Source organism: Argiope bruennichi, chromosome 5 (genome assembly GCF_947563725.1).
Source record: "Argiope bruennichi chromosome 5, qqArgBrue1.1, whole genome shotgun sequence".
Lineage (NCBI taxonomy): Eukaryota > Metazoa > Arthropoda > Arachnida > Araneae > Araneidae > Argiope > Argiope bruennichi.
This window is the reverse complement of record NC_079155.1, coordinates 137,117,289-137,127,659: the sequence shown is the minus strand read 5'-3', so window position 1 is coordinate 137,127,659 and position 10,371 is coordinate 137,117,289. Positions and strand designations below refer to the sequence as shown.

The 10,371-nt window shown below is 29.7% G+C and overlaps 1 long non-coding RNA gene across 8 annotated transcripts; it reads left to right on the top strand.

Annotated features, from left to right (window-relative positions):
* Nucleotides 1–599: 599 nt before the first annotated feature.
* On the top strand, nucleotides 600–7,521 carry LOC129968181 (uncharacterized). 8 transcript variants are annotated; one of them, XR_008784392.1, is made up of 9 exons: nucleotides 600–2,463; nucleotides 3,525–3,638; nucleotides 3,825–3,936; nucleotides 4,026–4,303; nucleotides 4,884–4,971; nucleotides 5,347–5,499; nucleotides 5,682–5,783; nucleotides 5,877–6,155; nucleotides 6,777–7,521. It is a non-coding gene; the product is annotated as an uncharacterized LOC129968181 (long non-coding RNA). The 8 variants fall into 8 exon arrangements; XR_008784387.1 differs by having other exon boundaries at nucleotides 3,781–3,936; XR_008784388.1 differs by having other exon boundaries at nucleotides 3,781–3,949.
* The last annotated feature ends 2,850 nt before the right edge of the window (nucleotides 7,522–10,371 follow it).

The following is a 10,371-nucleotide window of genomic DNA, read 5'->3' as shown; positions in this document are numbered from 1 at the left end:
TTTTTAATTAAATAGATTTAATTGTCGAGGTCCTTTTTGTGACGGTGTTTCATAGAATCAATCTGAATTGGAATCATATTAGTCAACTTTCGTAATTCATTTTGTGTCCGACGGATAATTCGAAATTTCTTTATAGTATGAGAAGAACACACACAGCACTTAATCCTTCAGTGGATTGAATAAAATAAAATTTTTATAAAATTCTTGCGACTTTACTGGTGATATTCCTTATATTTTCTTCGTGGTAGAGCTTAATAAAAAAAATCCTTCCCAACTCTTAAATTTAAATTCTATGAAATGTCTAATAGCAATCTTTAAATATCTAATTTCTTCGAATACGTTTGCTTAACCAGACCTTATAAAAAGGGTAGTTGATTAAGAATTAACCATAGATTCATTTCAAAACTTCTAAATCTTTAATTAAAAAGTTAATGTTTTATTTCCTTCAAAAATTAATTAGGAATTTTTAATATTCAGAAATTTACTAATTGCATTTCCATGACCTATTTCTATACAATTTTTTCGAAATGTTCTGAAGTCATTCGCACTTTCTCTTCTTTCTTTTACTCTCGGAGAGAATTTCCCTCTACTGCCTATAATGTAAGTTTTAATCCAGTCAGCCTCAATGTTTTGCTATTCCATGCAATTGAATCATCCTATTCATCATTCTTATAGTTGAAGTAACAATTCATCCGTTATCTCACAGAGTCTGGCTCTATTCTATCTCAATCTGCCATAAAAAAATGTACAAATATTTAAGATGCGACTATCTTTTTAATAAAATAGTTCAGCCTACTTGATGAAATATTTCGCTAGTTTTGAACTTATTTTGTTTTTATTTTTCATGTTGCAAGTAAACAAAAAAATTTAAATGCAAATTTATTTTTAATATGAACATATTTAAATTGCAATTGAATGATCTGGAGAAATCGGCAAAAATAGAGCTAGGATTGAATTTTAAGAAATGTGTTGGATGAAGCATTCGGGATAAATTAAGTGTTTCAAAATGAAATTATTCATTTCAATTGAACGATTTGAACAATTTTGAATCAATCTTTATAGTTTTCTATTTAGATATGCTAAACGCATTATGAGAAGGAATAGATATGCTAAAAAAACTTGAGGAAAATATTGTTGTCTTGAATATATTTTATTTAAGAGTAAACTTGTTCATAACAAACTGAGTGAATAAGTTATAAAATTTTGTATTTTTTTAACTTATTAACGATAGAAACAGTCGCCTTAAAAATGAGCAGACGATTTCATAAGAATAAATTCGGCTTAAAAACTATAGTTCAAAAATTCTAACCGAAATTGATTTCGTAAGATTCGCCACCATAGCTTGAATAGATGCCGTATTGGAAAGATTAACGTAATTTCTTGAATCGTTTCCAAGTTTTCAGAATTCCGTAGAAATCTATACTTTTGATATGCTGATTGAGTACGGAAGAAGTGTTCGTAATGTCTGGATATTTAGCAGAAGCGGCCTTTTAGCGGTGACATTGCCACAATTACATAGGCGATACTTGGTATTGTCTGCTGCAACAGAGAGCATCATTACGACTTTTCTGTTTAGTAGTAGCTGGTACAAGCAAAAGGTGAATTAGGCGAGTAAATATAACAAACTTGGAGTTACCTTAAACTTAAAATGTTTCACTTATACCGGAAGGTTTCTGTCGAATTATGTGAATTTATTGTCGAATACATTAGATGCTAATAATAGGAACAATGACACATCCCTCAATCTTAGTCTATGGAATGACTGCTGTTTCGGTTTGTCACAAATTCTCTCTACTTGCAATTGGACGATTAGGAAACTTTCTCAGAATGCTATAGAAGATAACGGTAAGTTAAACGAATTTTGACAATTATCATGCCAGATTATAGAATATAAGCATTCAATCTGATAATTAAATTGCAACATTACTAATGTGCACATTAAGTATGCATAGGTTAGAAAATTGACGACCTATAGTAATGACCTTTTTGCTGAATACCAATCGCCATGAAAAAGGGTTCCTTGGTCCCCCCCCCCATGAACTGAACCGACATCAAGTATATTGGATGCTGAGAAATACTCACTACAGATGATCAACATATTGAAATACAAGTATAGTAGGCTTCTTAATTATAATACTAAAATTTCAAAAAACGACATTCTCTAATCGTTCTATTTTTCTAGAAAGCAGGTTCCCATAAGCTAATAAAGTTGCAAATCACAATTACCTGGAAACGTCTATCAAAACGGATGTAACATTTCCAGCTACTTCTCAACGTAAATATCTGAAATTTAATCTCTTGCCATTCTGAGATCAACTTCTGCAAATGCAAGAATAAAATAAATGAATCGCCTGAAAATGGAGCCAGCATGCAAAGGCCTTCTGAATGTCTTCACCAGGAAAATGTTGCCTACCTTGGATGGAACCATTTGAAGTGCTAAAAGAGGACAAGAAATTTTTCCAGGTAAATTTCTTTCTTTAAAGTCTTTGCCTTTCCTAGAATTTTTCTGGATGAATGAAATATTTTACTATTGGTTTGAAAAAAAATATCTCCAATCCTATATTAGTCCTAATGAGATGTGTATATGTAGGTCATTATGATCACAAAGCAGTGTTTTTATAACGTCTAAATATGTCAAACCACAACAGTTCAACTGTCGTCTGACAGAATGAAAATTGAATGTTTTTCAAGCGTAACTTCATTTTATCACTATACGCTGGTTTCTATTTGGAGGATATTTGATGGCGCTCGGAGGGAAAACTGTACTGTAATCTTCAGTATAATCAATGATTGTTAAAAGGAGGATTAATAAATTGATGGCAACATTTGTCATTAAAATAATAGGCTTGCATACCCTTCGTAAGATTGAGAAACTAACACTAGGATAAATAAAACTATTTTAACATGTTACAAATGCATTTAAAATACTGAGAGTAGTTTGATTATCAATTGGGAATTAAATTGCTGTTAACTTCCAAAAAATGTTATTGTGTTTATTGCATGTATATCCGATTTAAATAATGGAATAAGATTTCTGTTCTTATTGGAGATGTGCCCATGTCCATTTGTAGAGTGACTCTTCAATATCTGACACATATTCGGCAGCAATCTGGATGATATGGAAACTTCTTCTCAATATAGTATCGAAGAGATAAATATAAGCTACAAAAATTTATAATTGTCATGCCAAAATAGAGGTTTTAACTATTAAATTGTAGCTAACAATGTACACTTTATATTTTTATAGGTATATACAAATTGGAACACATGCTGTCTATATTAAACTTGTTTTTCTGAATAAAGACGTACTATCCACCCATGAAGTAATTAACTTTCGAGATTCCACATATGTCCAAAATTGACGGCATTCTTGCTGAATGTGATGGAATACTCACTAAAATGACCCATTTTGGCAACGCATGTATATAGTTAGTTTCTGAATTAATAGTTATATTAATTATCTGAAATAACCAAAAGACCATCGTATTCACAAATATTTTTCTAAAAAATTTCTCTTAAATTAGGAAGCAAACCATTACTACTTGAAACTATCTATCAAAACAGAAGCAGAATTTACAATTATTTATCAACGTAATAAGACTTGGTTAGTGTTACTGATATCCTTCAGAATAATTGAGGTAAGTTGCAAGAATTTTGATAATTATCATATCAAAATGAATATAGAATATAATTATTCATTTCATTATTAAATAACTTGACGAATGTGAAGTAGGTTATTATATAATTAAACTTTGTATTTTTTATAATATTTATATGTAGGTTGGATTAGATTTTGATGCATAGTAACCTTTTGTTCAATAAAGGGTCCCCATTTACACTAAAAGTGAGATTGCTGTCTCCGTTACCACACTTATTATGAACCGACATCTATTGCGATGTATGTTGTGAAATGCTCACTGCAGATGACATTGAAATGTTGGAAAATCAAGTATCCTTTCGTTTCTTATTTATAATATTGAAATCACAAAAATGACATTCTCTAACCATTTTATTTGATTTTCCAGAAAACATTGAACTGCAAGGAGGCAAACCATAATTACTCGTCAACATCTATTAAAACGGATGCATAATTTCTAGCTATTTCTGAAAATAGAAAAGCAGAGGAACTGAAGCGCGTGCCATCCCGAGATCATCTTTCGTGAGTAGAGGGACCGAACAAATCAATCGCCAGAGCATGGAATCAACATGCGACAGCCTTTTGCATGTCTCCTCGTCACAAGTAAAATGTTGCCAGGCCAGAAACCTTTTTAATGTGCAGAAATAGAACAAGAAATATTTCCAGGTAATTTTGTTTCATAAAGCTTTTGGATATAGAGGATCTGATTTTCTGAATAAGCATTTTACTGTTAATTTGTAAAAAATCCATTTTTAATCCTATTACTCCTAATTAGATATAATATATATGCAACTAATAAGTATAAAACGCTTTCCCGAGTGTCTCAATACCTCAATGAACAAAATTTCAGTTGGATTCTTACATAAAATAAATGAATGTTTTTCAAACGAAATTTAATTTTATCGCTTTATGATGGCTTTTATTTGAAGAGCATTTAATGAAGATTGGTGGAGAAACTGTACAGCGATCTTCATTAGACAGTTATCGACTGTATTTTAATTGAATGCAAAACTTATGTTTTTAAACATTTGCATAGCTCACGAAAGATTCTCGAACCAACACATTAGTATGATCAATAACAAGTTTAGATCTTTTTACAAATATATTTAAAATGCTGCCAGCGTTTGATAGCTTCAAAAGAAATGAATTCTTGTGTACTTTGCTTTTTTTATTTTTAATTATGTCAATGCATGTACACCTGATTAAATAAAATTCTTAATGACGATATTTCAATGTTCATTTGTAGCGACTACTTCAGTTTCTGACAAATTCTCTACCAGCAATCTGGGTGATCGAGAAATTTATTTTCTCGGAATGGTATCGTAGAGATAACGGTAAGTTGCAAGAACTGATAATAGTCGTACTAAAATATAGATAGAATTTGGTAAAGTTGCAATTTAATAATCAATGTACATCATTTTGCTTTTATAGATATATAAAATTTGGAGTACCTACTGCTTATATTAAATGTCTTTTTCTGAATCAAGACATGTTATCCATCCATGAAGTAGTAAGGATTTCGTGATTCCATATAGCTTTGGAATTGACGCCATTTATGCTGCATATTATAAAATAGTCGCCAAAAATGACTATATACTTGCATTGCTAAATTTCAGTTACTGAATTATTTGAAATACAATCAATGCATAATCTTATTAATTACTTGAAATAATCGAAACGCCATGGCATTTTCAAATATTTTTTTCTAGAAAGCAAGTTTTCTGAAGCCATGCGGAGGCAAACTACATATAATTTATGTGGAAGCTTCTATTAAGACAGAAGCGGGCTTTCCAGCTATTTCTCAACAGAAGAAAGTTACCTGAATGATTCTGAAGCGATATCGGCATGTTGCAAGAATTTCGGTAATTGTCATACGGAAATGAATATAGGATATATTCATTCATACATTTGATCATTAAATAACCTACTTTACGAATGTAAAATAGGTTTATAATTTGACTTATTACCTCTTATAACTTAATATTTTTTAAACATAATTCCGAATAGGTTTTGATCTATAGTCATGATCTTTTGCTGACTACAGGTTTATCACTTATCACCAGAAGATACTGCTTTCTTGGCTCCACACATGCTCTGATCTGACATCAACTAAGCTGGATGCTATGAAATACTCACTACTGATGACGTAAAAATATTGGAAATCTAAGTATACATTCGAATTCTTAATCAAATTAAATAGCATGAACATGACATTTTCTAATCCTTTTTATTCTTGTAGAAGGCAAATTTCCAGTAAGCTGCAAGGAGACAAACCACAATCATCTGTAAATATCCAGCAAAACAGAAGCAGCATATCCAGTTATTTCTCAATATGGGAATCGTCGAATTTGAAACGCTTGCCATTCCGAGATCAACTTCTGCAACTATAGTGTCTGTAGAAATCGGTCTATTGAGAATGAATCTACCATGTGACAGCCTTCTGCAAGTCCTCCTCACCACTAAAATGTTGCTCTGCTATAAGCCGCTTCACGTACAGTAACAGAACGTGAAATGTTGGGTAATTGCGTTTCTTTTAAATCTTTTTATTTCCGGATTAACTTATTTTCAAGGATCATAAAATTATTTGCTATTGACTTTCAATTTCCTCTTCTCAATGATTCCTTATTTTTAATAATATATTATCTTGGTAAGGGCATTAATTGCATTGTTTTTTCAAGAGTCTAATGTGAAAATCCCAATATTTTGGTTTCTGCCCACAGAATGAAAACTAAATGCTTTTCAAGCGACATTTCATTGTATCTGTATATAAGACGTCCATTTGGAGAGTATTTTAAGGGTGGTTGGCGAAGAAACGTTTATTAATCCTTCATTAAGCAAAGTTATTAGTCATCACAGTTTATCTTAAATAATACATACTCGAAACTTTCAGGAAAAGGCTTTTTACTATGATAAATAACTTAAATATTTAGATAAATTCTAAAAGTGCAATTAAAATAGTGCAAATAGCTTTATTAGGATTTAATTCTTGGTATGAACTTTAAAAAGATTAAATAGGCAATTTATTCAACTATAATCATATTCTTGGATTACACTTTATGAGAAATATTAATGATATTTGACATTCAATGGAATTGGTATTGAAATTGAATTGATTTAAAATATTTAATATTCCCTTCAGGTGTCTGTTAAGAATACGCCTTCGTCGATGTGATCCTGGAATAAGACAATACCTGGACCCTTCATCAAGCGCATATTGGAGTGCGGATGCTGCACAGTTCAATTACGGACGAAGACTATATTTGAATTTTTATATTATCAATATGTTCAGAAGCAAATTTCAAACGGAACTAATTGACTCAATGGAAGAAACGGATATTATAAAAACAGCGGTATAACAAATTTGTAACAAAACCTAGATTTAATTTTCGCAAATAATAATATAAATTGCATTTGAGAACATATTTGTTATTACTAAATTTGATAAGAATTGTTTGACATGACAGATTGCCACTATACAACTTTAAAAATCTTGGATTTTCATTACTGTAATCTTTCTATTATATCGGCAGAATTTCTTTCCATTTACAAACCAATTTTATAAAGAAAACTGAACCACTTCGTTGTAACTGAAGCCATTTCTTGACCTTGTTTATTTCTAAATCTTCATTTTGTGATTTTGAATGACGATTATAAAAGAATCCTTCATATTCGAATAGGTGTTTCATTCCTGTATCTATAACGAAATTTGGATTTTGATCTCTGTAATGCTAGTATCAATTATGTAAATGAATTTCATTAAATTTCCCTTAGTTATCAATCTCGAAATCTCGATAATCAGAGCTTCAATCTACAAGTTTATTAATATGTGGCGTTTAATATGTACTTGTGTTTGATTAATGTATGGAATATTCCTTAAAGGAAAAATGTTTCTGTCTTGTGTATACGATGTAGGAAGATGCATTGTTAACAAATATATTGGTTTTTCTAATCGTTTGAAATAAGGTTGAAAATATTGCAGTTATCTTGTATTGGAACACATGAAAGAATCCCGAGTTTTGAAAATTAAATTATAATTGCATAGAAGTATTAATTGAATATGAAATGTCTTTAAACAAATTTCTAATTTGAATGTTTGAGAACAATTTTTATATTGCAAGATTTATTTTGCATGCATTATCTTCATCTTAATTTCTAGCCTTTAATTGTTCTTAAGTTAAAATTTTAAAAATATATGCAAAGAATTAATTTAGTTTAAGTTTCAGAGATTTTACCTTTGTCTATTCATTGCATCCATTTATAAATATTTTTAAAAACTAATCTTTTTATTAAATTTAAAATAAAATTTAGCAATATCAATAGAAAATTTTAAATCGTGAATTTTAAATATATTTTACATTTTGGCTCTAAATTTTCTGTAAATCTTTATCCGCGGACAAAGGATATTTTGACTGGTTCGGCCGGCCAACCAATGGAAATATTCTTGTCCTCTTCAAAAGCATTTGATCACCGTGCCTGATCACCATGGTGATCAGAATGCTTTTTTAAGAGAAATTGTATGGGGATAGATTGTCGGAATATCGTTTTATTTCTAGAATAGCGAATGGATGAAATGAATGGTAAATGGTATAGTTTAATTTTTAATTTTCGTTTTCCAATTATGATTAGGGGAAAGTTAGGAATTTTGAATTATAAGTTTCTACTGAATAAAATTTGCACGAAACATTCTTCCTAATTTAATGAAATGTTAAATATTATGGTATAATGTTAAATATTAATAAAATCTTAAATATGCATTATACATTTAAAAATTCTAAATAAAAAAAATTTCGTTATCCATTATGTAGTAATTTGTAAAGATGTCTTGTGATTTTTTTCCCTTCGTTCATGCTATGTTTTTATTAATCATCGATGGAAATGTTAGTTTTTCATTAAAAATTCATACATGTGCTATTTAATTTTAAGTTGGAGCATATGAATAAAAATTGAATGTTTTACTTAAACTGCCTGAATGCATGTATGCCTAGTTAATGTAAAATTGCTTTTGATATTTTACTTTAGTATATACTAAATTTTTATTTTAAATGCATTACATTCACTGCTGCAATAATCTTGTTAACCATTGCATTGCATATATCTGTATAGAAATTTAGCAAATAAAGCTTTCGTATTTTGTATTCAAATATTTGAAATTATTTCTTATGAATTACGCTTGAGTTATTTGGCAGAATTTGGAAACTCTAAACTCGAGCAATTTATGTACTGAATTTTCATTCGCTTCAGTTGCACACAGCAGTAAAAGCAATTTTTACTCATTTGAGCAAGACAATTTAATGTGTACATTTCTAGATTTAATGAAACTTGTTTCTAGTCTATTTTTAAAGTCATGGGATTTATATTGAAATATAAATCTCTCTAAATTCATTTTTCTGGAATTGAATGAAAAAAATGCTTGAGAATGGTAATTTTCCGCAAACAAAGTAGAATTGCGCGAGTTCGAAGGCAAATAGAAATTCAAATTTCCTCTTAGAATATCATCTAACGTTATGTTATTTTAATTCATCTTGATTCCAATCTATAAAATAAAACATCGTTATTCCTTTCATCTTCCTTTCTATAATCGCAAGTGAATACATATTTGAGATCATTAACTGAATCTTTTAAAACGTGCAAGTTGTGAATTGCATCTTTTTACTCTGAAGTTCCAATCTTTATTTTTTCGTTTGAATAGCAACTTCCACAATAAAATTACTTAATTTTATTTAGATAAAGAATTCTAATGAAGGAAGAATAAATACTTGTATGTATCGCCAATTCAAGCCCGAACTTCTTTTTGTACTAGTTTTCAAATGGGATCTTTTCTACAATTACTACAAAGCGATCATAAATATTCTAACTTTGGAAGGTTATTGAATGAAAATATTCAATAGTTTGTTCATCAAAAATAACTGAATGTTGAAAGATTAAATTCGACACTTATGTTGACTCGCATTTGATACTTATAACTAGTCTTGCATTTTTTTTTTGTTTGCCTGATGTGAAGCTTCGAGCATATGTATATATGCTTGTATTGAAATATTAGAATTTTTATTTTATTGGACTACATTTAACATCTATTTCATCACCACCTACAGACGCTGAACTTAAAACATACCACTCGACAGGCTTTCAAAGCATCATATCGGATGCTGAAAAAATAGGGCACGAGTTATCTTTTCTTAATAGTTCTTTTAGATGGGGCTTGTAATGAATATTTATGACTGTGTTAAATTTACTTTTCCATGGCTACTTGTAATGCTGTTTTCAATCAAAAATTACACTTTATTTCCTTTCCTTTTCTTTTAATAACTCTGCAAAGTTGGGATATTTATTTATAATAGCCCTGTATTGTGGAGAAATTTTTTATTATAAGAATTGGATTCTCTCTTCAATTGCCAATCTGTCGAACTTCCATTGAACATAGATTCGAATAGATGTTCTGTATATAGTAATATTAAGTCGTAGAACATTAAAAAAATTGTTTCTTTCAAGGATTGCACTATGAAACAATTCCTAATTTTTAGTTTCTCCAGTAACAGCTAACATAAATTTGAGTGCAGTTTGTCATCCCCTTACATCAACCATTTCTTCATGTAAGCCTTTTACACTAACCTTTAAAATTCAACTGATTTAATTATGGGATATGATATCGTACTTCAGGAAGGATATAATTATTTATTCAAATAGTGGATAACTTTTGAAATCGCAATTACCAATTTTTGTTGTTAATCAAAGAA